At 35.7% G+C, this 27443-nt stretch overlaps 1 pseudogene; it reads right to left on the reverse strand.

The window, feature by feature from the left end:
• Positions 1–14409: 14409 nt before the first annotated feature.
• Positions 14410–14952, reverse strand: LOC149257652 (secreted RxLR effector protein 161 pseudogene; annotated as a pseudogene).
• Between the last annotated feature and the right edge of the window lie 12491 nt (positions 14953–27443).

Raw genomic sequence — 27443 nt, forward strand, 5'->3', positions numbered from 1 at the left:
CAATATTTTGTTGGTATAATCTTCTTATTCAGAATGTTCACATCAGCTCCTGAGTCAAGGAGTGTTGTGAGTTCAAACATTTCTCCTTTGATTCATATGTTCACTTTGACGTGATGTTGCTGGTAGGAGATGGCTAGAATTCTCATTTCTTGAAATCCATAGACAAGATCTTTCTTACCTTCAACAATTTCAAGATTTGGATTGCTGGCATATTCTGTGGTATCCCATGCATGAGAATCTTCTTCTTCTACAGCCTGCTTTCCTTTCTTGAATTCAAAAATTTGAGATTTCAAGGCAGAGATTTCAGATTTAATATTGTGAATATCTCTACTCACTTCTCCTAAGGTGATTGAACGCACCTTGTCTGGCTTCTCTTGATGTCTCTGAAAAGATCTAGTATTTCTTTCAAAATAAGCATCAACAAATAATGGCTTTTTACAAAATTTTAATTTAGTATAATGGGTTTCTTCTTTGTCATCCACATTCAAGAAATCCAACCATAATTGCTTGTAACCTGCAAAATCATAAACAGTGTCATGGAAAACAAGTTTAGGATCCCCTTTTGACCATAAAGAAGCATTATGAGTGGGCCATGGCCATGTCAGGTTTCTAGTTCAATGGATGTAGAAATATTTTTCATATATTCCATCACGGACTCCTGCATGACACCATATGCCTAAAATGTCATGAAAGTCCCTTTGCAGATAATCTTCTACATACAAGGCATCTCTTTTTGCCTTTGTGTAGATCATGTCATGTATCCACTTGCTCGCTTTTGGATACACTCTTCTTTCCAGTACAAGATCTTGAATGTCTATATGTGCTTGTAGATTAGCATCTAGTACTTTTGTATTCCTCAATTGCCAGGTAGGCTTCCACTTGTTCTTGTATTCTTCCTAGTTCTGATTGTCTGGTATGGTGCGCGGGACTTCTTGCTTTTCGCTTTGGTCCCATTTTGTGCCTATCATCGTGCTGTGTTCTTGCATCTAGATGTACTCTCTTATGAGAAAGTCTGGAAGACAGTTCTTTGTGCCTTTTACGTGTTCGACTTGAAAGTCTAAGTTAGCAAAGAGTGCTTGCCATCTGGCAAACTTAGCCTCTCTTGGCTTCTTGATGTATTTTGTTAAGACTTTATGTAGTGTTGAAGCATCAGTTCTGAGCAAGAACTGTTTATTTATTAAGTAGACATCAAATTTGTTGATGCAGTTCCATGCTGCTTTGACTTCTTTCTTGATAGTGGAGTAATTCTGCTCAACTGGATTCCAAGTTCTAGATGCATACTGGACAACTTGTTCAGTATTGCCATTTCTCTGCTTTAGGATTCCTCCCTATCCTATGTTACTGGCGTCTGTCTCAACAATTTTGAAAGCATTATCATCAGAAACATACAAAATAGGAAGAGATTTCACCTTAGCCTTGATATTTTGAATAGCCTTAGTATGTTATTCTCTCCATGGAGGTGGCTGTTTTCTGAGTCTTTTATTCAGCACACTTCTATCAGTAGCACAATCTTGATAAAAATTACTGACATAATTCAAACATCCTAAAAACCTTTGAAGCTGATTTTTATCTATAATAATATCTGGAAGTTTGTCAGCAACTTCCAGTGCATGTTTCTGCAGAGAGATTTGGCCATTGAAGATAGTGTGGCCAAGGAATTTGATAGTAGTCTGGAAGACTTCTATCTTCTTCTTACTTAAAACTAGACCATTATGCTTCACTAGTTGTTTGAATGTATGAACATGCTTAAAATGGTCTTGAATGTTCTTTGAAAAGATCAGAACATCATCTATGTAAACTATAAGCCAGTCAAAATATGGCTTAAAGATTTTGTCCATTACCTTCTGGAATTTTGATGGAGAATTCTTCAAACCAAAAGGCATGACATTCCACTCGTAGTGGCCTGCTAGGGTGCTGAAAGTAGTTTTAAACTTGTCTTTCTCTGAAATAGCTACTTTCTAGAATCCTGCTTTCAAATCAAACTTAGAAAATACTTTAGCTCCAGCTATCATACTTATCAGATCTCCTTTATGAGGAATAGGATAGGTATCATCTGCAAGAACAGAATTCAGAGGTTTAAAATTTATTACTAGCCTTGGAATGCCTCTGATTTGTTCGGCTCTTTTGTTGTCATAGAATCCATAACAGTTCCAGGGGTTGTCGGATTCTTTGATGAGATTTCTGTCTAAGAGAAGTTTGATCTCTTTCTCACAAAGATCTCTGTATTCCTTATTCATAGGAATAGCTCTACTTTTACAGGGCTTACCTGTATATCTTTCTTTGTATGGAAGCTCAATTGTATGTTGTTTTCTGTGCCAGAATGCCTTAGGTTCTTCAGAGCAACATTCTTCTTCAATTCTGCAATTTTCCTCTTGATTTGAGGATCTTTAAGCTATTCTTCTACCTTAAGTGTAGATTTCAGATCCTTTAAATCTGACAGCTTGGTTTTTGCTTTGTTCAGATCCTGGACAGTCTGAACCATTGTAGAGACTCTAGGATTTGAGATGTAAGGCAACTCAATCCTTTTTGTAGTTCCTTTTGAAGTAGGAACAGAAATGAAATAACCAGCTTTATTACCTTTCAATCTTGTTGACCCATGTGGCTCAACAACGGCTAGGAAAATGTTTCCTAGAATGCAGTCAACTGGGATATCTACCACTGCAAACTTTAGGTTGATACAGTGATGTTCAAAACAGATGGAGGCCTTAGGTACTTCATAATTGAGTGTTTATTGCCCAATCCTACAACATTTATTTTTGCAGAAACCCAATATTTTGCTGGTATAATTTTCTTATTCAGAATGTTCACATCAGCTCCTGAGTCAAGGAGTGTTGTGAGTTCAAACATTGCTCCTTTGATGCAAATGTTCACTTTGACATGATGTTGCTGGTAGGAGATGGCTAGAATTCTCATTTCCTGAAATCCATAGACAGGGTCCTTTTTTCCTTCAACAATCTCAAGATTTGGATTTGGATTTCTGGTATATTCTGTAGTATCCCAAGGATGAGAATCTTCTTCTTCTACAGCTTGCTTTCCTTTCTTTATTTCAGAAATTTGGGATTTCAAAGCAGAGATTTCAGATTTGATATTGTGAATCTCTCTACTCACTTCCCCCAAGGTGAGTGAACGCACCTTGTCTGGCTTCTCTTGGTGTCTCTGAAAAGATCTAGTATTCCTTTCAAAAGAAGCATCAACAAATAATGGCTTTTTACCTAAACTTCTGGAAGCACTGGATTTGAGCTAATCCATAAATGCTTCAGTCAGCCGATTCTTCATATCACCATCTTCCATTGCTCTAATTTGAGATAAGATTTTTATCTCATCTTCTTCTGTGGCAGCCATTAAGATTTTTTCTTTCTGAGGTCTAAAGGATATTTCTTCAGAACTGGAATCACTGTATGATTCTGAATCAGAATCATAATGCATCTGACAAGCACATTCTTCAGATTCTGGGCAAGAACAAGATGTTGCTTCTGTATCTATACCGTCTTGCATGTGTGCTTGTAATTCCTCTTGTGATGAGGAATCAAAAGAATCAAAAGATGATTCTTCAAGTCGCTGCTGCTGAATTTGGTCTCTGATTACCACATTTTGGCAGCGTTCTGTTGTATGTAGACAGGAACCACATTTCATATATTTTATTTTTCCCTCTTTCTTGACATTTTTCCCTCTCTGAACAAAGGTCTTTGAGGATTCTTTCTTCGATCTTTGTAGCTTTTGAATTTCTGCTTATATTCCTTTTTGGCCCTTTTCTTTGCTTTCCTCTGTTTGACCAAAGGGTCATCAACTGTAAGTCCATATTTGCTGCAGATGGACTTCTTATCTAGGAGCTTTGAGAGTTTTTCCAAAGACTTGTTAACTTTGGAGCTTGTACATAGGCTTATTAGAGTTTTTGTAATGTGAGCATAAATCTCACCCCAAGTATAAGATTCAAATGGCAACTAGAAGACTTCTTGCAATCTGATGTAATCAACAAACCTTGATGGAAGTGCAGCAAGATAAACCTACTTCCATAACAGATTTTTTGAACCTTTTACTTCATAGATTCTCTACATCCAGTCTCTGTGGAAGTTTTCATACTATGACATCTTGTGACATTTAAGATTCATAAGAATGACTTCATTCTTATCCATAATTTCAGTTTCACTGCTACACCAATGTTCTAAGATCATAGATGTCAAACCACCTATCATGTTGTTTATCGTTGTGCCATTTGAATTATGGATCACATCTCCAGTTTCATCTTTAAGCACTTCTGCTTCCATTTTTGCTAGCAATTTTGGAGATGATTCTGTCTCCCACCACCTGAGCAGTGTTCCTGTAAAACACTGAATAATAGTTTTGCAGGCTTCAATTTCACTTTTCCCTCTTAAACACATGAGTTTATATTCTGTGAACATCATATCTATTAATTGCCTAATCTAGCCAACGCTCAGATTATCAATATTCCACTCTCTATGTGATTCAGGGAAGAAAGTGTGAGCTTCTGGAAGCTTGCCTTTACCTTCTAGATCAGGTGCAGGGTATTTGGTGAACCTACTCTCAAGAGGTTCATATATAGGAAAGATCTGAGACTCAGATTCTTTCTTTTCTTCTGTTTCTTCCTTAAATAAGGAAGCAATAGTAACTTTCTTTGTAGCCTCTGGTTTTTCTTCTGAAGATGTGGCTACTTCTTTAGGAAATAATGTCGGAAACCTATTGATAGGCTTAACAGGATCCTGAATCTTTATATTTCTTTTATACAAAAAATAAGTAGGAACTGGTTTGTCTGTTTTTGACAGACTTATCTTTTCAACTTTCTCGGTCAAACTAGATATGAGGCTTTTAGTAGTATCAAGATGATCTACTATTTTGTCTTCTACTTCCTCTATCTTAGTTAAAGATTATTTGGCACAAGAACGAACAACAGATGAAGTATATTGTACATCGTTGAGGCTTTTGTTTACCTCATTTATTGACACTTGAACAATATCAAATTGTTCTTTTATTTCTGTAGCTTTTGCTGTATTGATCTCTAGGCCTTTGATTGTTGTGTTGGTCCAGTTGATTTGTTCACTGGCTTTCTGGATCCTCCCATCTATGCCTAAGGCATTATCATCCTTTTGCACCAAAGGAATTTCCTTTGCTGCATTTTGATTTTCTCCAATAATAATTCCTCTGTATGGAGGAAAAGTAGATGGGGTCTCTACTCTGCTGCCATCCAAAGCAGTCCAAGCATGTTTGGTAGATGATGAAGAAGATGAACCAATTAAAACAACTTCAGGGGAAACATTTTTCTTCCATTCATAAAAGGAAATCCAAGAATTTGTAATTTCCATATAATGTTTCCAATCTTCAGCTAATCTCTTCTTCTCTTCAATAGTATGACTTAGGCCAAACTGCTTAGCTTCTGGATTGGTAAATAAGTCCCAATTTAACATAGCTTTCATCCACTTGGAACTTATTTCTGATTTTAGGCAACCAGACATAAGAGTAAAGAATTTATGCATTTCCATGACTGCAGGCTTTTTACAGTCATCTGGAACAGGACCAAATCTGCAGGCAGGAATCAGACCTTTTGCTTGCTCAAGATATCCTAGTCCATATTTGGGCTTGGCTGGCCTCATTACACTGAACATCTCTGTCAATCTAGGATCTTCTCCTTCAAGAGTAATAATCTCATGCATCATTAGGACATGATCAGACTCTAGCTCATGTGGAAAAGGTATGTCTGAACATTTTGGGTTCGGGCATGGATTTACTGAAGTGGAAGGAGGAGCTTCTCTCATTCTAGGATGGTGATTTTCGTGTAGGACAGATTCGGCAAGCGTACACAAATTTACAACAACTTTACATTCTGGACATGTTACTTCTAATGGATTAAAATTGACTATCTGAGCAAACTCAAAAAGAGAAATATGTTTGCAAGAAGTGGAGGTGGGACAGGCAGTATTAATAATGGATGGATCTCTATAGTACTTTGAACTTTTGCAGGCTTTTTCAATACCTCTGTAATCAATGGTAGATCTTCTGGGGAAGGACAAAACTGCAGAAGACTGGTTTTCTTTGATATCAGCAGAGGTTATTCTTTTTAATGTAGGAGGCTTGGGATTAGACACTACCCAATGTTCAGGGAAGGTGAGATCTTCCCATCGGATAGTTTGATGTTCTATTTTTTGATTCTTTGAATCTGTGAGAACAACAACACTTGCTTTAGAGTCACGACTAGGTGTAATAATTAAAACACATCCATTTATTACCAAGTGAGTACACAATCTTAAAGAGTTTCGAGGTGTCATTTATTGGTATAGTTGAACTAAAAAATAAAAATCATAATCAAGAATATTGTTGAAATTTGGTATCGGAGGACAGGTGGTTCCCTTAGGCTTTGATCTTTGGCCTAGGGAAAAGTGTCCAAAAGAATTTAATTTTTCTCCTAAAGTGACTTTATAATTTTATAAAGTTAAATCTAATTTAAAAGTGACTTTAAGTGATAAAGTTACTAAGTCTAATTTTAAAGTGACTTTTATAAAGTCAATGAAAAATTAGAAAGGAAAAGTGACTTTGGAAATAAATGACTAAGTGGGTCCTTATTAAAGTGGGGTGAATTAAAAAATAAAAAGTGAGATTTAAATGAGCATTTAATCTCAGCCATTGGATTTAGAGATCACCCAAAAGTCACTTGGATCACCCAAAAGTCACTTGCAGTTATATTAAGGGAGGAAAATGAGGAAAAGATCACATTCGATTCAATTCTTTCATGAGCAGATTGGGAGAAGGAGAGCAAGAGAGCAAGAAAGATTTCTGAGTAGGGAGGAGAAGGAGACAGCAGCTTGGCACACATTCCAAGGCAGCAGTTGAGCAGATTTGTACAGCTGATTCAGCACACAGTGAAAGGCAGCTTTTGGCACGATTTTCGAGGAGAGGTTTGCACAAAAATCGAGGAGCAGTTTGCTGGTTTTTTTGCACGTAAAACGAGGGCCATACAGCAACATTTAATGCTGAAAGTGGGCACAAAAATCGAGGAGACCGTACAACATTTATTGCTATCCTGTTTGCTGTAATTTCCAGTTTGCTGTGAAGCATGGGAAAAGAGATAAGTTGTAAATTTGCTTGCTGATTTTTTTGCTGAAAATTTCTCACTGTAAAAGGCAATTTTCAGAAATAAAGAAGAGCTCTCAAACTGGTTTTCCCCAAGAGTTGTAGAGGGTTTTTCCAGGGTCACATTGACCAAAAATCTCAGTGTTTAAATGTGTTTTAATGGTTGTTTATTACTGCTGATTTCTATTTCTGCAATTTCCAGCATTCTGTAAAATTTCCAGAATTTGTGTTTTCAGCAAATTTATTTTTTTCAGCTTGTTAAATGTATGGTTATGGGAAAGAGCATTTACATATATGGGAGAAATAAGGAGAAACTAAAAACTAGGGTGGGAAAACAAAAATTTCTACATGGTATCAGAGCTTGAGTGCTGAAGGGCAGTTTGGGACAACAAAATGAAAAATTACAGTTGCTGATTTTTCACTTAGAAAATTCCAGAAAGCTGATTTTTTCATAAACAACAGTTTTATCTTTACTACAACAGTGTTATTTTTCAGTTTTAGGACAACAGGATGTCATTGGGATTGAGGGTGGAGGATAGGCGGGATGGCATATAAATTACAACGTTTGGAAGGAGAGAATGCAGAGTATCTTTGAGGAGGCAGAAGTCTGGGATATCATGGTGCATACCACACAGAACCCTGTTGTTGTGCCTACTGATGCTACTCAGTTGACAGCTTATAATAAAAAGAACAACAAGGGTAAGAGGCTGATTCTAGACGGAATCAAAGACCATTGCATTCCTCATGTGAGAGGAAAGAGCAATGCCCATGAGATGTGGACAGCATTGTCCAATCTCTACCAGAGTACCAATGAGAACCGGAAGATGGTCTTGAAGGAGAAGCTAAAGAACATTAAGATGGGTAATGATAGTGCAGCTGGATATCTCACAAAGATTACTAATGTGAGAGATGAGTTGGCAACAATTGGAGAGGCCATTCCACCCACTGAGTTGGTGCGGATTGCAGTGAATGGCCTCCACCGTTCATGGTTGAACTTTGTTGATGGGGTTTGTGCACGTGAGACCCTTCCCACATGGGAGAGGTTTTGGGATGATTGCATTTAGACAAAGATCAGGAAAGGTCAACTTGGGGTAGCCAAGCTAGTTGAGCAGGATGAGGATGTAGCACTGGTGGCAGGAGGCAAGAAAGGCAAAAGGAAGAAGCAGGCTTCCACAAGCAGTGGTGGGGGCAAAGGCAAAGGTAAAGGTAAACAGGGGAACACACAGAAGGACTATTCCAAGGTGAAGTGTTGGAATTGTCAAAAGATGGGACACTATGTAGTTGTGTGTCCGGAGAAGAAGAAGAAGAAGGGGAAGAACCAGGACGTGGCAGCTTCAGCAGAGATTGAGGACTTTGCTGGTCGTTTTGACCGAGAGTTTTCGTTCACTATGTGTGAGTCCTCTAGTGCAGGATCACCTGCCACACAGGTTCAGAGGGAGCATGTTTTTCCCTCGATTAGCGGAGCATCTTCAGGTATCTGGTATGTGGACAGTGGGGCTTCACGTCATATGACAGGAGTCCGTGAGTACTTCTCAGAGCTTTCAAAGAGTGGCACTGATATTGAGGTAGTACTCGGTGATGACAGAGTTGTTAGAGCAGTCGGGGTGGGGACAGTGACATTTCAGAGGGAGTCCAAACCTCCCTTGAAGGTGTCAGAGGTTCTTTATGTGCCAGGGATGAGGAAGAACCTCATATCCGTCTCAGCTTTGGAGGACAGAGGATATGAGGTACTGTTCAGGGGAGGACAGGTGTTGATGTATCCGAGGGGCACTCCAGCTGATTCAGCTAGAGTGATAGGTGTACGCCATGCAAAGGTGTACAAGTTTGCATTCCAGCCCCTTTTGGCATTGAGCAGTAGTACCGACAGCAGAGCTAGCAGTTCTGAGCTGTGTGAGATTTGGCACCGCAGGATGGGATATATGTATCATGGAGCCTTGAGGACATTGCGGAAGATCACTACAGGTGTGCCAGATTTCAGTACTGATCACTTTGATACTTGCAGAGGTTGTGCGATGGGCAAATTTGCCAAATCCCCTTTTCCCAACAGTGACAACAGAGCGACGGGGATACTTGATTTGATTCATTCCGATGTGAGCGGTCGGATGTCTCATGTTTCCTTGAGTGGATATGATTACTATGTTTTATTCATTGATGATCACTCCAGGAGGACCTGGATTTATTTTTTGAAGACCAAGAGTGAGGTATTCAAGCGGTTTCAGGAGTTCAAAGCTCTTGTGGAGACTCAGACAGGTCAAAAGATCAATTCCTTGAGGTCGGTCAATGGAGGAGAGTACACCCTTGGAGAGTTCGTTGACTATTGTGCGGAGGCAGGCATTAGGAGGGAGTTCACTGTTCCTTACAACCCCCAGCAGAATGGGGTTGCGGAGAGGAAGAACAGATCCATCATAGGAGCTGCCAAAGCCATGTTACATGATCAGGGGTTGCCATTGTTCTTGTGGGCAGAGGCCTGCAACACAGCTGTTTACTTGCAGAACAGGAGTCTGCATCGTGCCTTGGGGCACATGACTCCGGAGGATGCTTTATCTGGGAAGAAGCCTGATATTGGTCATCTTCATATCTTTGGATGCATTACATACTCCTATATACCCAAGGAGAAGAGGACCAAACTAGAGCCCATCGCAGAGAAGGGTATCTTTGTGGGCTACAGTGAGACCTCAAAGGCCTTTCGAATTTACATTCCTGCACAGAGGAGAGTTGTTGTCAGATGGGATGTGAAGTTCGAGGAGGATAGGGCCTTTAGGAGGTCACGGGAGTTAGAGTATCTGGATCAGCCAGACCCTCAGCAGCAGTTGAGTCAATCGCAGGGATCCATTGGGCAGGGATCAGGAAGATCCGGAGGTACATCTATGAGGATGTTAGGTCCGTCAGTGAGCAGTGGCTCGTCGAGCCAGAGGGGTGGTGCTCCAGGCAGCATGCAAAGTAGTTCACAGAGTAGTTCACTAGGGAGTCCATTGATGGACAGTTCACACGGTACCTCAGCTTCTACAGGTTCAGGTGCAGGCAGGAGGACATCAGACAGACAGTCAGGATTTTAGGCTCCTAATGATGATGAGGAGGAGTAGTTTCATTCTCCTGTGGGAGAAGTGCGCTCAGGGAAGAGGAAGCCCAAGTGGCTTCAGGACACCTTGAAAGATGCCACATTTGTTGCTGAGCCGAAGAGGCCGGTCAGAGAGAGTAGACCACCTGAGAGGTTTTGTAGCTATATGGCGATGGTTACCAGCATCCTTGACTCTGAGCCTTCTAGCTATGAGGAGGCAGCTAGCCAGCAGGTCTGGAGAGAGGCCATGCAGGAGGAGTATTCTTCTATTATGAAGAATTATGTTTGAGAGGTGGTGCCGAGGCCTGAGGGAAAATCCGTGGTTACTTCCAGATGGCTTTACAAGGTAAAGCATGCTGCAGATGGCAGCATTGAGAAATTCAAAGCGAGGTTTGTGGCTAGAGGGTTCTCCCAGGTAGAGGATGTTGATTATGAGGAGACCTTTGCTCCCGTGGCTCGATATACTTCGATCCGCTCCATTATATCGATAGTAGCAGAGATGGGTTGGAAGATCCACCAGATGGATGTGAAGACCGCATTTCTCAATGGCTTCATACAAGAGGAGGTGTACATTGAGCAGCCACAGGACTTTGAGGTGCATGAGAAGGAGTCCCATGTGTGCAGACTGAAGAAGGCCCTTTATGGCCTGAAGCAAGCTCCCAAAGCTTGGTACTCCAGGATAGATACATATTTGCAAGGGATGGGTTTCACAAAGAGTGAGGCAGATCCGAACCTTTATTTTATTGTGATTGGTGAGGAGCCTCTCATTCTGGTGTTGTATGTGGATGACTTGATCATTACAGGTGCAGAGAGACTCATAGAGCACTGCAAGAGAGATCTTGCGACGGAGTTTGAGATGAAGGACATCGGTTTGATGCATTACTTTTTGGGTTTGGAGGTGTGGCAGGAGGAGGGGCATTTCTTCCTGGGGCAGGGGAAGTATATTGTGGACATCCTTAGCAGATTCCACATGGAGGATTGTAGACCCATGTCAACACCGATGATCACCAACTGGAAGAAGCTTCATGCTTCGGATTTCGAGTTGGTGGATCCCACATTGTACAGGCATCTGATTGGTTCCTTGATGTATTTGGTCAACAATAGACCAGATATCTGTTTTGCAGTCAGCACGATGAGTCAATTTATGTGTGAGCCTAGGAAGGTTCACTAGGTGGCTGCAAAACACATTTTGCGGTACTTGCAGGGGACAGTGGATTATGGTCTGGACTACAGGTAGGGAGATGGAGTGAGATTGGCAGGATACACTGATTCTGTTTGGGCAGGTTGTGCTTCTGATAGGAAGAGCACTTCAGGGTGTTGTTTTGGGTTGGGTTCAGCAGTGGTGTCATGGTTCAGCCGGAAGCAGCAGTCAGTAGCACTGAGTTCAGTGGAAGCAGAGTATATGGCAGCCAGTCTAGCTAGTTGTGAGGCTATCTGGCTTCACAAGATGTTGTTTGGCTTATTTGGTCAGCCGTTGAGACCTTCAGTGATTTACTGTGATAATCAGAGTTGCATTAAACTCACAGGGAATCTAGTATTTCATGACAGGTCAAAGCATATCGGGATCATATATCATTTCATCAGAGACTATGTTCAGAAGGGAGTTGTGAAGCTTGAGTATATTTCCACTGATGAGCAGGTTGCAGATATCCTTACCAAAGCCTTACCACGGGGCAAGCATGTCTACTTCAGAGACAAGATGTGTGTGGTGAGGAACACCTTCTTTGGTAAGAGGGAGTGTTGAAATTTGGTACCGGAGGACAGGTGGTTCCCTTAGGCTTTGATCTTTGGCCTAGGGAAAAGTGTCCAAAAGAATTTAATTTTTCTCCTAAAGTGACTTTATAATTTTATAAAGTTAAATCTAATTTAAAAGTGACTTTAAGTGATAAAGTTACTAAGTCTAATTTTAAAGTGACTTTTATAAAGTCAATGAAAAATTAGAAAGGAAAAGTGACTTTGGAAATAAATGACTAAGTGGGTCCTTATTAAAGTGGGGTGAATTAAAAAATAAAAAGTGAGATTTAAATGAACATTTAATCTCAGCCATTGATCTAAATCTATTTCAGCCATTGGATTTAGAGATCACCCAAAAGTCACTTGGAGTTATATTAAGGGAGGAAAAGGAGGAAAAGATCACATTCGATTCAATTCTTTCATGAGTAGATTGGGAGAAGGAGAGCAAGAGAGCAAGAGAGATTTCTGAGCAGGGAGGAGAAGGAGACAGCAGCTTGGCACACATTCCAAGGTAGCAGTTGAGCATATTTGTACAGCTGATTCAGCACACAGTGAAAGGCAGATTTTGGCACGATTTTTGAGGAGAGGTTTGCACAAAAATCGAGGAGCAGTTTGCTGGTTTTTTCTGCACGCAAAACGAGGGCCATACAGAAGCATTTAATGCTGAAAGTGGGCACAAAAATCGAGGAGACCGTACAACATTTATTGCTGTCCTGTTTGTTGTAATTTCCAATTTGTTGTAAAGCATGGGAAAAGAGATAAGTTGTAAATTTGCTTGCTGATTTTTTTGCTGAAAATTTCTCACTGTAAAAGGCAATTTTCAGAAATAAAGAAGAGCTCTCAAACTGGTTTTCCCCAAGAGTTGTAGGGGGTTTTTCCAGGGTCACATTGACCAAAAATCTCAGTGTTCAAATGTGTTTTAATGGTTGTTTATTACTGCTGATTTTTATTTCTGCAATTTCCAGCATTCTGTAAAATTTCCAGAATTTGTGTTTTCAGCAAATTTATTTTTTTCAGCTTGTTAAATGTATGGTTATGGGAAAGGGCATTTAACTATATGGGAGAAATAAGGAGAAACTGAAAACCGGGGTGGAAAACAAAAATTTCTACAAATCTAAAATCATTTAGAATTATATTTTGGTGATATCATTTTGTCTTCATTTAAGAATATTTTTTAAAGAATTTAAAAATGTGATAAATGACAAAAATGTAGAGAGATTTGAAAAGTCAACTTAAACGTGATTGATGACTTTCTCAAAAAGCATTTTAATATTCATCGATGTTTGGAAACTTAAAAAAGCCTATAAAGCATGGATATAACTCAAAGTTCTCAAGTTAGATGAAAAAGATCCATTAATATATGAAAATGGGAGGGTTAAAACCTCGAAACCTACCTATCCTAAAACCTAGGACCTTCTCAAAAACACCTTTTAATACTCAACAATGTTTCAAAACTTTAAAAAACCTATAAAGCATAGATAGAACTCAATGTTTTCGTTAGATGAAAAAGATCCATTGATATAGCTTTGATGCAGACCAAAACCCATTATTTGAATCATGTAATAAACTAAAATCCATTATTTCAATGATCATAAAATGAGAGTAGGTTTACAAACTTTCAAGATCTTCAATGTTAACACCAACCTTCATATTTTATCACAATATATGCATTAGGTAGAGAATGATTAAAATATCTAAAGAAAAGGTTTGTTTATAACCATCTTTAAAAGAACCAAGCTCGGAGGATGAGGACATAGCTCTGGGTGCCCTATTTTTTTTTGTATATGCCAGTTTTTATATTTTAGATAGAAGAAGATTAGTTCATTTCTTTTTGAAATTGTGTTTAATTAATGAAGTATGTTGTGTGCCATTTTATATAATTGAATTCACAAAGTAAAATACGAATTAAATATTTTATAGTCTAATTTTGCAAATACAATGTTTTCATTTCACAAATTTATATATATATATATATATATATATATATATCGATATATATTTCAATTTATGCAAATAAATTCTTTGACAATAATATTGAATTTTCAAACCTTTTAAGTATAGAAATAAATTTTTAAAGCAAACTAAATAATTCTTTACTTTTTTTCGAAGGCTTGATAAACCAAAAAATCCACACTAAAACAATAGGAAGACAAATCGAATTGAGAATGAAACTTGCAGAACTCAAGTGAGGAGCGCCTGAGGCTGCCACAACGCTGCATTTATTAATCAAAAAATCACACACACGCAAATATAATGGTTACATTTTTTTTCGGGAGATCACAACAATCTCTTAAAAAATAAGATCTAAATCTAATTTTAGAAAAACAATTAAAACAACCTTTCTCCATTATTTCTAAGTTTCCCCCTTAATGGAGAAAGGATTAATCTAGCTTTGTGAAAATATCAGCAACATTTTCACAAGTATTACAATATTCATTAAAAATTTCCTTAGACTGTATATTTTCTCTATTAAAGTGAAACTGAGCATCAACATGCTTTGTCCTTGCATGAAAGATTGGATTATTTTCCAACTTGATCTAGCTCTGGTTGTCACATTTGATCATTGTAGCCTTCTTTTTTTCTTCTCCAATATCTTGAAGGATTCTCCTCAACCAAACAACTTCACAAGTTGCTGCACACAAATATTTGTACTTTGCCTTTGTAGATGACAAAGATATAGTAGGTTGCTTCTTACTGCTCCATGAAACAATCTCGGATCCAATACTGAATGCATAGCCTATAGTAGATCTTCTATCATCCGTATTACTATCCCAATATGAATCTGAGTAACCTGTAAGCTCAACATCAAATGAATCAGTATATTTAAGACCAAAATCAATTGTTCTTTTAAGATCAATGAGTACCCCTTTTTCTACTCTCAAATGACTTTCAAGAGGCGTCACCGTAAACTGACTTAACACACTAACAGAGTATGCTAAATCAGGTTTGGTTGTAGTAAGATAATTCAAACTTCCCACCAGTTGTCTATACAATGTACCATCTACCTCCTTTGAGCCATCATCAAAATGCAGTTTCACATTCTGCTGCATTGGAACAAAAGAAACTTTGCATTGATCCATATTAAACCTTTTGAGCACTTCTCTGACATACTTACCATGAGTAACAAAAGTTTGACCAACATCTCTCCACACTTCAAGACCTAGACAATAATGTAACTCACCAAGATATTTCATTTAAAATACTTGTGACATCTTCTCCTTAATTTCATCAATTAGTTTAATTGAATTTCTTGTAATAATTAAGTCATCAACATACAAATAAATTAGTATTACATGCCCCTTTGCATCAAACTTGGTATACAGATTTGGATCACTTTGACTCCTCATAAAACCCTGTTGAAGAAAGAAGGAATCTATATTTTCATACCATGACCTAGGTGCCTGCTTTAGCCCATACAAAGCTTTGTTTAATATGAAAACTAAATGTTCCTACCCCTTTTTCACAAACCCTTCAAGTTGTGTCAAATACACCTCCTTATAATCACCATTCAGAAAAGAAGATTTTACATCTAATTGGTGCAAATTCCAATGGTACTTTGTAGCTAATGCAATTAATAGTCTAATAGTATTTAATTTAGCTACAAGTGAAAATGTTTTTGCATAATCAATACCCTCCTTTTGTGAGTACCCTTTTGCCACCAATCTAGCTTTATATTTATCTATATTACCATCTTCTTTAAACTTGGGTTTGTACAACCATTTACATCCTATGGGATCTTTTCCTTTAGGTAGTTCAGTCAATTCCTGGGTTTTATTTTTTATTAATAATTTATATTCTCCCTCCATTTCTTTTCTCTACTCTTCATGTTCATTCACTTCATTAAAACTCATGGATTCTATGACATTCAAAACACTAGTCATAAGGGCATAGTCCTTATACCTTTCAGGTAGGTAAATCTGTCGAGTAGATCTCCTTCTTGCTTCGTCATTTTCATCTATGTTCTTTGAAAGTACTTATCCACTTCTAATTGGGCTATGAGTGCTGGTGATGTACATATATCAGATTCTTCCCCAAGCTTTTCTTGCTCACTGTCTTCTTCTTTTACTTCTAATTTATTGTCTTCAACTTCAGGAAGAATGTGACATCTTTCATAGTTGTTATCCTTGTTTCCTTCATCTGCCTACTCATGGAAAATTACATATCTACTCGCAAATACTCTATGAGTAGATGGATCAAACATTTTATATGCTTTAAATTCTGAACAATATCCTACAAAAATACATTTTATACCTTTAGCATCAAGTTTCTTTATGTTCTCCTTCGAAATATGTGCAAAGGCCTTACACCCAAATATCCTCAAATGATGAATTGTTGGTTTAAAACCATACAAGGCTTCAAATGGGGTCTTGAAATCAAGATACCTTGTTGGACTTCTATTCTTTAAATAAACAGTAGTACTAATGGCTTCTGCCCAAAAAGCATTTGAGAGGTTCTTACCTTTGATCATACTTTGTGCACACTCCACCAATGTCTTGTTTTTCCTTTTTGCAACATCATTCTACTGTGGAGTGTAGGGTACTGTGAATTGCTGCACTATTCCATGATCCTTGTAGTACTTGACGAAGTTCCCCAATCTGTATTCTCCCCCTTGATCTAAACGGAGGATCTTTATAAAATTCCTTGTCTGCTTCTCTGCCATGTTTTTGAATTCTTTGAAATACTAAAAAACATCACTCTTTTTCTTGAGGAAGTACACCCAAGTGTACCTTGTGCAATCATCAATAAACAACAAAAAATAATAGGCACCTCCTAGGGATCTGGTCTGCATGGGTCCACAAACATCAGAATGCACAAGTTCTAATACATCTCTTCTTCTCCTATCAAAATTAGAGGGGAATTCATCTCTGTGAATTTTTCCTAATGCACAACCTTCACAAGAAACATATTCATTCTTTAACATAGGGAGTCCTTCAACCATACTTTGTTTCTGCAACAACAATAAATCATGATAATTGATGTGACCATACCTTTGATGCCAAAGACTTTCTATTGACATAGTTGTAGAAGTCAGTGCTTGATGACTTTTTTTGGTGACATCAAGCTTGTACAGGCCTCCAAATCTGACTCTTAAAGCAACAGGTTTGCAGTGATCCAACAAATCTTTCACTATGCAATGTGTTTTGAAGAATTCAACCTTCAGATTCTGATCCTAAGCACATACATAACATTATGAATGCGCATGACACTTCCATTTAGTATGATCTAATGTGCACGATCATCACCAATATAGATGCTACCACCATTTCTTATTTCCTTGAAGTTTTCATACCAGTCCTTATTGCACGTCATATGGATCGAAGCTCTAGAGTCCACAAACCAAGCATTAACATCATCCGTTTTAGCAGACAATGCAACATTAGACATAAACAACTTAAGATTTTTGAGATCATAATTCAGGCCTTCTCCTGCAAAATGACTTGAATGTCTTATGTGTTTATTATGCCTAACTTCATCACTTTTCTTCTTATAACAGTCTCTGGCTAGATTCCCACTTCTACCACAGTAAAAACATTTCATTCCAGAGTCATTTTTAATAGATGACATACCTTGATTTGATTTCGGAAATGGCCTTTTCTGAGATGAGCTTCCATCTTTACTCGCTCCTCCTTGTTTCCCTTTGAAGAATTTCTTCTTCGCCACAAGTGCTAAATATGGATTTTGAGGCTTCAAGTTCTTTCACCTCTTTTCTTCCTGCAATAGTATACCTGTCAATTCCTCAAAGTTTGGTGCTTTCTCCCTTGCTGCAAGACCTGTAATAAACATCTAATAGTCCTTTGACATTCCATTTAAAGTGATTGTCACAAGATCAGTAGCAGGTACTGATTCTCCTATATCTCCCATCTTATCTTTCAAATCTTTAATTTTGGAAATAAAGGTACTAACAGATTCATTATCTTCCATTTTAATATACATAAGCTTACTCTTCATAAACATGACTCGATTTGTATTCCTAGTTTCATACAACTCCTTCAATGCATTCCAGGTCACATTAGAGATCTGACAATCATGAATATAAGGGATTACATTATTCTCAATAGAAAGCCGTAATAATACCTTTGCTTTGTTCTCCCACTTATTCCAGTCCTGAATCAATGTAGTTGTTGCACCTGCAACAGGTTTTGCTTCTTCTCCCTTTATGATGGTCCAAGCGCCATAGCCTTCCAACAGTGTTTGCAGCTTGAATTTCCAATTAACATAGTTGGATCCATCCAATTTATTGGCCTCATTCAGGTATGTCTCTGCAAGGGGATTAGTCATCTTGACAAAAAATCTCAATTTCCAATAGTGCCCAGCTTCTTACTCCACACTTCACGAGCACCACTAGTAGCTCCATGAATCTCTGATCGATAGATCCACGGCTCCAACAACAATTGGGATAGGGTTCCATGCTCCGCTCAAATTAAATCTAGAGAAAGGCTCAACAACTTCAAATAAAAATCAAGTGAAGATTAACCAATTTATAAATTCCATAGAAATTGAATCTACGCACTCTTACCACATAAACTGCATAAATTACTTAATAAAAGTTGCACAAATTTGTGCACTTTTTCTTCATAAAAGTGAATGTACAAACTGTGCACTTTTCCTTAATAGAACCTATCCAAATCTCCTCATGTTTTCTTAAGAAAAGTTGCATAAGCTACCAAATATATGCATTGTATAATTAACTGAGGCCTGAGCGTGCACAGGTTGGCTCCGACCTTTCTTTTCCTGAAAAATCCCAACTCGGCTCACCTCCACTAATCCACACCAAGATCTACTACGCTCCACTCTATGCAAGACAGTGACTCGATCCTCAAACGGACAATGCAGCCTTCCAATGCGATCACGCTGCTCCACGCATAAATATGGCAGATCTTGACTCTGCCAACAAATCTTCACACCTACACTCACTAACAGAGGAGGCTCCATGCTCACCAGTCTCTCTCAGCCACAAAGGCTCACTGTGTCAATCTCAGCCACAAGGGCTCAACTCAACCCTGATGCTCTAATACCAACTAAAACAAAAGGAAGACAATCAAATTGAGAATGAAACCTACATCACTCAGGTGAGGAGCACCTAACACTGCCACAATGTTGCATTCATTAATCAAACAATCACACATACACAAATATAATGGTTACATTATGTTCGGAAGATCACAATAATCTTCTAAAAATAAAATCTAAATCTAATCTTAGAAAAACAATCAAAACAACATTTATCCATTATTTCTAAATTTCAACTCACCCAACATTAAAAATGATAATAACCATTATCATGCCAATATATCCAACTTCCGAACCTTTTATAACTTTTAGAAAATAAATAAATAAATAAATAAATAAAATAAAATAAAATCTCCTTTTACTAATTTTATAAACTAAAATTAACCTTACTGGATCTTAAAAATAATCGTTATTATAATAAAAATATACCATTTTTATCTAATTTAAAATTTAAAATTATTTAAATACACACTCATTTATTAATATGATTTACAATTAAAAAAAAAATCAAAACCATACAGCTTATATCGACTATGAAACACTAACTCTATAGTTTAGATTAGGATCAGATATATTTTTAGTGAGTGTTTGACGGCCCTTGTTCCATCAAAAAACACTCTTTCTTGACGTATCAAATATCTACAATGAGACTTTAAATACTTCCAGAGTGTGTTTTTGTTAACCAATCGGAAAATGTCATATCCAAGTAGGGGACAGATATTTAATTTGAAACCTAAGAAGTAGATGCTATATTTATATTATATTAAGGTGAAGTATATTAACACGAAACTTGAGGTTAGTATTAGTATTAATTCATGAACATGTTTATCACATATTTATGGCAAAGCTATCGCTTGTTTAGTTTTGGACGTTTGAGTTTTATGAAGAATTTGTGTCTAACGTTAAAGGCTTAGTTTCATGTAGAATTCATTAATCAAAACGATGTTGATATTGATCTCATTCCATTCATTAGTGTTAGGTTATTTTTCATGTTTTTCTTTTGCATCTAAATTTGATGTAGGAAAAATATGACTTTTCGTGTAAGCTTTACTTCTATATTATAAATATTTTTAGAGAATTTGAAATTTATATGGATTCTATCCAAATTCAAGTTTGATCTAGCTGGAATTCAAAATGGAATTCTACTCAGTTTTGTTATTCAATTGTATTTAAAAACACATCCATTCAGAGAAACAATTTCATATTAATTCTAGATTTCACACACAACCCAGAATTCATTAAGTGATCATACATATACATAATTCATACATAAAAAGTATGAAACTCTAATTCATTAATTAAAAGTTGTACATACACAAACAATCAAAACACTTTCTTCCTCTCTTGGCCTGATTCTACATTCATTTGGTAATTCTCTCCTTTCCTCACACTTACTCTCTTCTTTTATTGCCCATAGGCTTACAATAGATAGAATTTAGAAACATCATAGATTTTTCTATATCCTAAAATCACTCCATAAATCACCCATAAATCACTCCATAAATTAGATTTTCTTAAATCCTAAAATCACTCCATAAATCATATTTTTCTAAATTCTAAAATCACTCATTCTATCCCTAGAATATCTCATGCTTTATAAGGAATATTTGTTTTTGCCTTATGGATAAAATCTTTCCTATCCATAGCTTTTCTAAAACTATGACTCATCTAGTTCTAAAAATCAAAATATCTCAACTCAAAATATACAATTTATTTACATAGAAGAATATAAATTCTTCTAAAAAATAAAGACCCCATTTTGTAGCTTTTTCACATTGAAAACTTAATGGTTTGGAAGCTCTAATGCTCCTACATCAAAATCCCCAAGATTTCACAATATATAGTAGGGAACCATAGACATGAATAGTCTCAATGTTATTGCTCTATCGTTGAATCCCTTAGCTTCTGAAAGATACAACAGATGATGAATATGTCCAGATACTAAGGCAATGGAAAGTTAAATGCCCAAGATTTCGAAATATATAGCACGTGACAGCTACATTTGGTGTTGATAGAAAGGAAACTTAAATGTAAAGTTCTGTGTAAGAGAGGAATTAAATCTAATTTTTCTTTTTTCTCAAAAAACTTCATTTTATTACTCTAAAATTTCCACATTTTTTCTAAAAACTGCTATTATGGGGAGACATGTAAAGTTGGAAGGAAAAACTAATCATATACCTTAGCTCCTTTTTGAAGCTAAATGTCCCTCGTGATTATGAGATGAGTGATTCATTTGAAGTAGTTCCCTTTGGCTAGGTTTCCTTTGAAATCCATGTGTGTCCTTTAATACTGAGAATCATTGGCCTTGGAATGGCTCATAAACAATACCTTCCTATAGTATCCTCCACTCTAAATTTTTATTGACTCTTTCTTAGCTTAGCTAGGTCAAACCATCACCTTTTCCTCTTGAAAAAAAATTTGGAGCTTGTATTACTACCCCTATTGGTTAAGTAGTTTCCTTTCCCAGTCAACTTAAGATTTCTTCATATCCCACCTTGAGGGGCTTGCTCCCTAGCATATCCCTATCTCTATAGTGAGACACCTCCCCTTACACTTTGTATGTTATTCATCATCCATGAGTTCCTTCACCGAAGCCTTTAAAGAAAATGGATCCTTTAAGGCTCTCTCTCTTGCACATCTATAACCTGTACTCCCTTTGCAAAACCTTCTGATGAATGGGATACATCTCCTTCATCTGACTCATGTACTAAAGTTTCTTTTGCTAACATATAACTTTTAACTATATCCAAATAAGATTTATATCCTTCAACAAGATTATGTACTAGAATGTCCTTTATAAACTTATGATATTTAATATCATTAAACCAAATTCAAAGTCCCTTCCCTTCTTTTCCTAGATCTAATATAAAAAAAATTGATCACAATCTATGATTTTGTGTCCATATATGTTATATGGCACATAGTTGAATGACACTTTCTCATAATTCAAGAGTTGAATGTGATTTTTCAATCCCACCTCAATTTTAACCTTTCTCAATAAACCCACCAATAAGTCTAAATCCATTGGGGCATGTTCCACTCTCTAGCTTGCATTGTACGTGAAAAAATCATCCACATCTACATTTTTTACTATAACATTCCCAATAGCTTTCAACATCCTCTCAAACCAGAACTGAAAGTATTGTCTAGAAAACCTAACTCAAACGGCATAGATTTAATATTTTGCAACCTTGGATCAGAATACATCATCTATGGTTTTAATGCTAGGAAATAAAAACTACATTACAATAATTACCTTAGAAGTTTCCTCGTGTCTTACCTTTCTCCCCAAAAGGAGATAGATACAACTTATAAGCACCAATGAATACTTGGATTTGTTGGATCATTATAATTATTCAAATTAGCTACCCATGTAGATGCTTGTATTGGGTGGTGCATGTAAAGAGTCTTAGTTTAGCTATTTTTAGAAAAGAGTCTTGTATGTATGTAGAAAGCTTTAGAAGAGCGAAAATTATCTATATTGATTATCATTAGCAAACCAAAATACTTCTACTCATATTTTTTTGTCTATCTAAATCACCTTCACGTAGTAATTAAAGCATTGAAGTTTGTAAGTTATGGCTTAGTGGGAAATTATATGATATTTTTATGTGTGCTTATTCAACATAGCTAAGAGTTTTTTGGTCTCTTTTTCCCTTGGATTGGTATAAGAGTTAACAAGAAATTGAGAAAGTCATCAATCAAGGATTTCAAAATATCATTTGTTTACTCGTTGAGAATAACCACCTTCTAGAGAAATCTTCCCATTGTTGGTCTGATTGTGTCAATCATTTAAACAATCGTCCTTGAAAGATCCATGAACTAGTGCCACTATGAGTCCATGCCTTTTAATCATCCATTCAAACCCTGGACAGTGATTAGTATAAAAAATAATTTCTATTATACATTATTGTATTATGCTTTTTCAATAATAGGTTCATATAAGCATGGTTATGTTAATATGTTTTTAAACATATTTTATGTTTATTAATAAATATGTTCTATTAACATGAACAATGTAATGTTAATTTTACATTGTTGTGCCTTTTAGCAATGGGTTTATTATTAATTTTACATGATTTTGTATTAAATTTAGGGTTTTTGTATTTGGTTTTTGTTGTACTTGTGTGTGTCTAGATTATGTTCAAGTTGAAAATTTATGTATTCTCTTGACTAAAAAGCTTTGAATTATATTATCTATTTTATTAAAAAATAGAATTAAGTTATATATAGATTTAATAATTTATTTTCATTATCATTTCTTAATTATAATTAACGGTTTTTTAAATTTTTTTATTAAATTTTAAATCAAATTTCAATAAAAAAACTTTTTTAATATCTATAATTAAAAATAATAAAACATTATATTTTTATTAAATCAACCTAAATAATAATAACTTTTCCCATCTACTAATGGCATCAAACAAAAACAAAAACAAAAACTAAAATACATAAATTATATTATATAATGTTCCCCAAAATACAACTCCTAGTTTGTATATTTTCATAATTCATACATATATATATAAGCTTTTGCTAAGTTGATTGAGACGATTTTGTCAATCTTTCATAGTGTCTTTTTTCTTTTGACACACAAAACGAAACGTTAGTAAACACACTATAAATTATCATAATATGTGAGTATTTTTTCCTAACATTGACTTTTCTTAAATTTGTTAGTTTGCAGTATTTAGAATTATTAAATTTGCGAGTATTGTTTTCTTTATTTTATGTTTTAAATATATAAAATATTATTTTTATATAGAGATAAATAATATTTTATATGATTTTTTTATTGTATACCAAATTGATATATTGATATATGTTCAATATTTTGGGTGGACACTCTATTTCATTCATTATTACGGAAATATAAAGCATAAATCTAAATTATATTTCATATTTTCTTAATGATGGTTGGATTGTCCACCCAAAATGTTGAACATATCTATTAGATATACAAAATATAATCCAAAATCTCATGTGAAATGTTTATTGATTGTCCTAAAATCTACTCTCACAAATAAACAATATTATTTACTAATATCTCTATACATAGTGATAAAGTGTTCTACAATATATATAAATTTCCACAAAAAAACCTCAACCACTACAAAATTAATAATAATAATAATAATAAAATTGACTTCTCAGTAAATGCTACCTTCATCTGGGTGCATATGTACATTTTTTTCCAAGAAAAAAAACATATTTTCTATTTCAATGAAAATTGAAAATAGCATCAAAAATTTAAAAAGAAAAAAGAAAAATTCATCTTCCCTTTCCAAATTTCATACACATGTATATCTAGATTGAGCTTTTCAAGTTGCATATGATACTAAATAATAATAATAATAAGATTTAGCTTAAGAGTGTGAGAAAGGAACCTATTCCAAAATCCTGATAGTATCAAAAACTAAATGTAAGTGTTATTCTGATAGGCAATAAGAGACTCATCCTTCAATTATTCCATAATAACATAATTCAAAGGAAGATTGAGATTTGCTTTCGAATGTGAATATGTCAAGTCATTGTGCTCTCTATAAATATGTAGAAAGGAGATATCATGAAATAAATTAATAATCTCCTTATGCTGATTTACTAAGGACTCAAGACCCAAGATCTAAACCTATGTTAAACCTCACATCCATTCAGTAACCAAAATTGAATCCTTGAATACCTAAAAACTTCATATATTCTTCAAATAACATTTTTAAGTAAATAAAACAAAGCATCCAATTCTCCCATGTTATTAGTGCTTTCCCCAATATTTTCTTTACCATGGAATATGATTATCATAGAAAAATAACGCAAATATGATCTAATAGTGATATCCCCCCTGGGTTGGCTCTGTCAAAGTAACCCCAAGGATGAGACCAATCAATGATTAGGCCATCAAAAGTTTTACGTGCCATATGAATTGTACTACCCTTATGAGGGTTGATCCATGATAATGTATGCATGAATGCCAAATAAGGAGTTGTATACATGTCCTCAAAAACATTTATGTTACGAGCCACTCATATCCCCCAAGCCACTGCCAAGGGGATGGCCCAAAACTTTTCCAAAGTTGTCATATCCAAGAAACATTTGTAGCATGATTCTATCATTGATTGTTCCCACAAATATGATATGCTAATCTATATCTCCACCTAATTCCAAACTTGTCTTAGTAGGGAAAGTTCACAAATAGATGAATAGGCTCTTCATTAGCTTTGTTAAATAAGATAAAAATCCTCCTCACCTTGAACACCCTATGAGTAACCTTGGACTAATTTAATACCCAGCTTTGAAGTATCAACCAAAATAGTAATATGATTTTAAAGGTGCTTCATACCTCCATATCATTTTATACCACAAATTTATCACGACCTGCTCATTTGTTTAAGGACTAATAACCTAGTTTTGCAATGTAATCTCCCTTGGAAGCATTATAAACCCAGTATATATCATCATTGCCTACCATGATCCTAATGTTTGTAGAGATTAGTTTTGTAATGAATTATTCCCAATGATCATGACATATCACATCAAGGTTCAAACTATCTCCAGTAACCCAAACTCACTGCCATATCGTAGTGGTGTCCTCCCTCACAATTTGATTTAATGTTTTGATCCCCCGCTCTTGTAAACACATGACCAACATATGTAGAAGTAATATGTCCTAGTTTCACCCAACAATAACAAGTTTTCTAATAGGAACCCTATTACTAGACCTAATCCACCAAGCAAAATGAGGCCCGACTACAAAAAAAAATCCCAATAAATTTCCCGCCATTGATTAGAAGAATTGGATAGAGTTTTATGCTAATATCAAATCCAATCCAATATAATCCCTGAAGCTATGTAATTGGATATCCAAATACCCCCCCATAAGTTTTTTCTTGATATAATAACCCATGAAGATTTACCTATCAATGCCATCCGAAAATCAGTGATGTGTTTGAGCCCCCACATACCTTGGTCCTTAGGGAGGGATAAACAAGACCAACTAACTAGGTGGGAACGCACGTGATTGTGCAAATCCCTTCCATAAATAATTAAACACCATATTCTATATTTTACTTAGAAATTCTATTAAGTCCATCAACAATAAGAAGAAACAAGTATGAGGAAAGGGGACATCCATATCAAAGGCCTCTGGAAGACCTAAAGAATTTCGACCATCCACCATTTATTAGTAATGGAGAAGAAATTTTAAGAAATTACAAGATACCCAATTGTATGCCTTAGAAAGATCTAATTTCAAAATAGAAATGAGTTTTTCCTTTGTTTTAATCAAATAACCCCTTGTCATGCAAACTCAATGGCTTCATGTATTGTCCTTCCCTTTAGAAGCCCAAATTGCTCTGCAAAGATCACTTTCGAGAGCATTGGCTTCAAGTGAACAACTATAATACTAGCCATAATATTATTGATACAATTACTCAGGGATATAAGTAAAAAATCACCAATATTGTTTAGATAGTCTACCTTTGGGATAATTGTTAGAAAGATAGAATTGAAGCTACATGGCATCCTAACTAAAAGATGAGTTCGTTAAATGACTCTACATATATTAGAACCCACTATGTCATAAAAAAAAGACTTCAAAAAACTCCACAATCCATCCATTGAGCCCTCAGATCTTTCCTTTTTGGAATGTTTTGATGATATCTAGTAGCTCCTCTGAAGTTGCAAGCTAAAAAACACTGTGTTCTCCTCCTCTAAAAATCTAGGAAATGATCACCAAATTCACTAGATCCTTGGAGCCCTTTCGTATACACCCTTTCTCATCAACTAGATCCCATATAATTTTTAAGTTCTTCCATTGGTTATTTAATTTTGTAAATACTTCATATTTTTATCTCTAGCCTCAAGTCATTCTTTTCAACCTCTTCCCCCTTTCCTCATCTAATAAAATCATAACTTGTCACTTTTCTAATAGTCAAGGTGACTCATTTGTTCAACTAATAAACGCCCACTAAATCAAATGTGTCCAATTCTTCTTCATTTTTCCTTCTCTCTTTGTCCCAAGAAGATACCTTTTCCTTGAGAGTCTTCAAATTATGAAAAAAATGTAGATAAACTAGGATCTCAAAATCCTAGCTAAATGGAACCTAGGATGAAAACCAAATTTTTGAACCACTCCTCTTCTCGCTAATGGTGATTATATTTGAATGGAAATCCTAACTATGTTTTTCTATTACCAATTTCCAAGTAGATGATCAAATGATTTGATATGTGGATCTTACCAACCCATGATCTCTACTGACCAATTTTTGCAATATATACTTGATGAGAAAGAAATCTTCCTAGTCTTGTAGAAACCATAGCTTCCCCAATCCTATTGTTTTACAAGGTGGGGATAACCTCATCTTGCTCCAAGTCAATTATATTGCTCTTTCAAGACAATATATCAAATAGTTTTCCATCATGTCCTCTCTAGCATGGAGACCTTGGATTCTACTTCTATCAACCATGAAATTTAGGTCTCCCACAATAATAACATTTTCCAATTACAAGCAACCAAGCAAGAAAAATTGATCCCATAAATTATCCTTATCATCATAGGGACCAT

Source organism: Pinus tabuliformis, chromosome 6, assembly GCF_031772625.1.
Source record: "Pinus tabuliformis cultivar Carrire ecotype Pingquan chromosome 6, CPIR1, whole genome shotgun sequence".
NCBI lineage: Eukaryota > Viridiplantae > Streptophyta > Pinopsida > Pinales > Pinaceae > Pinus > Pinus tabuliformis.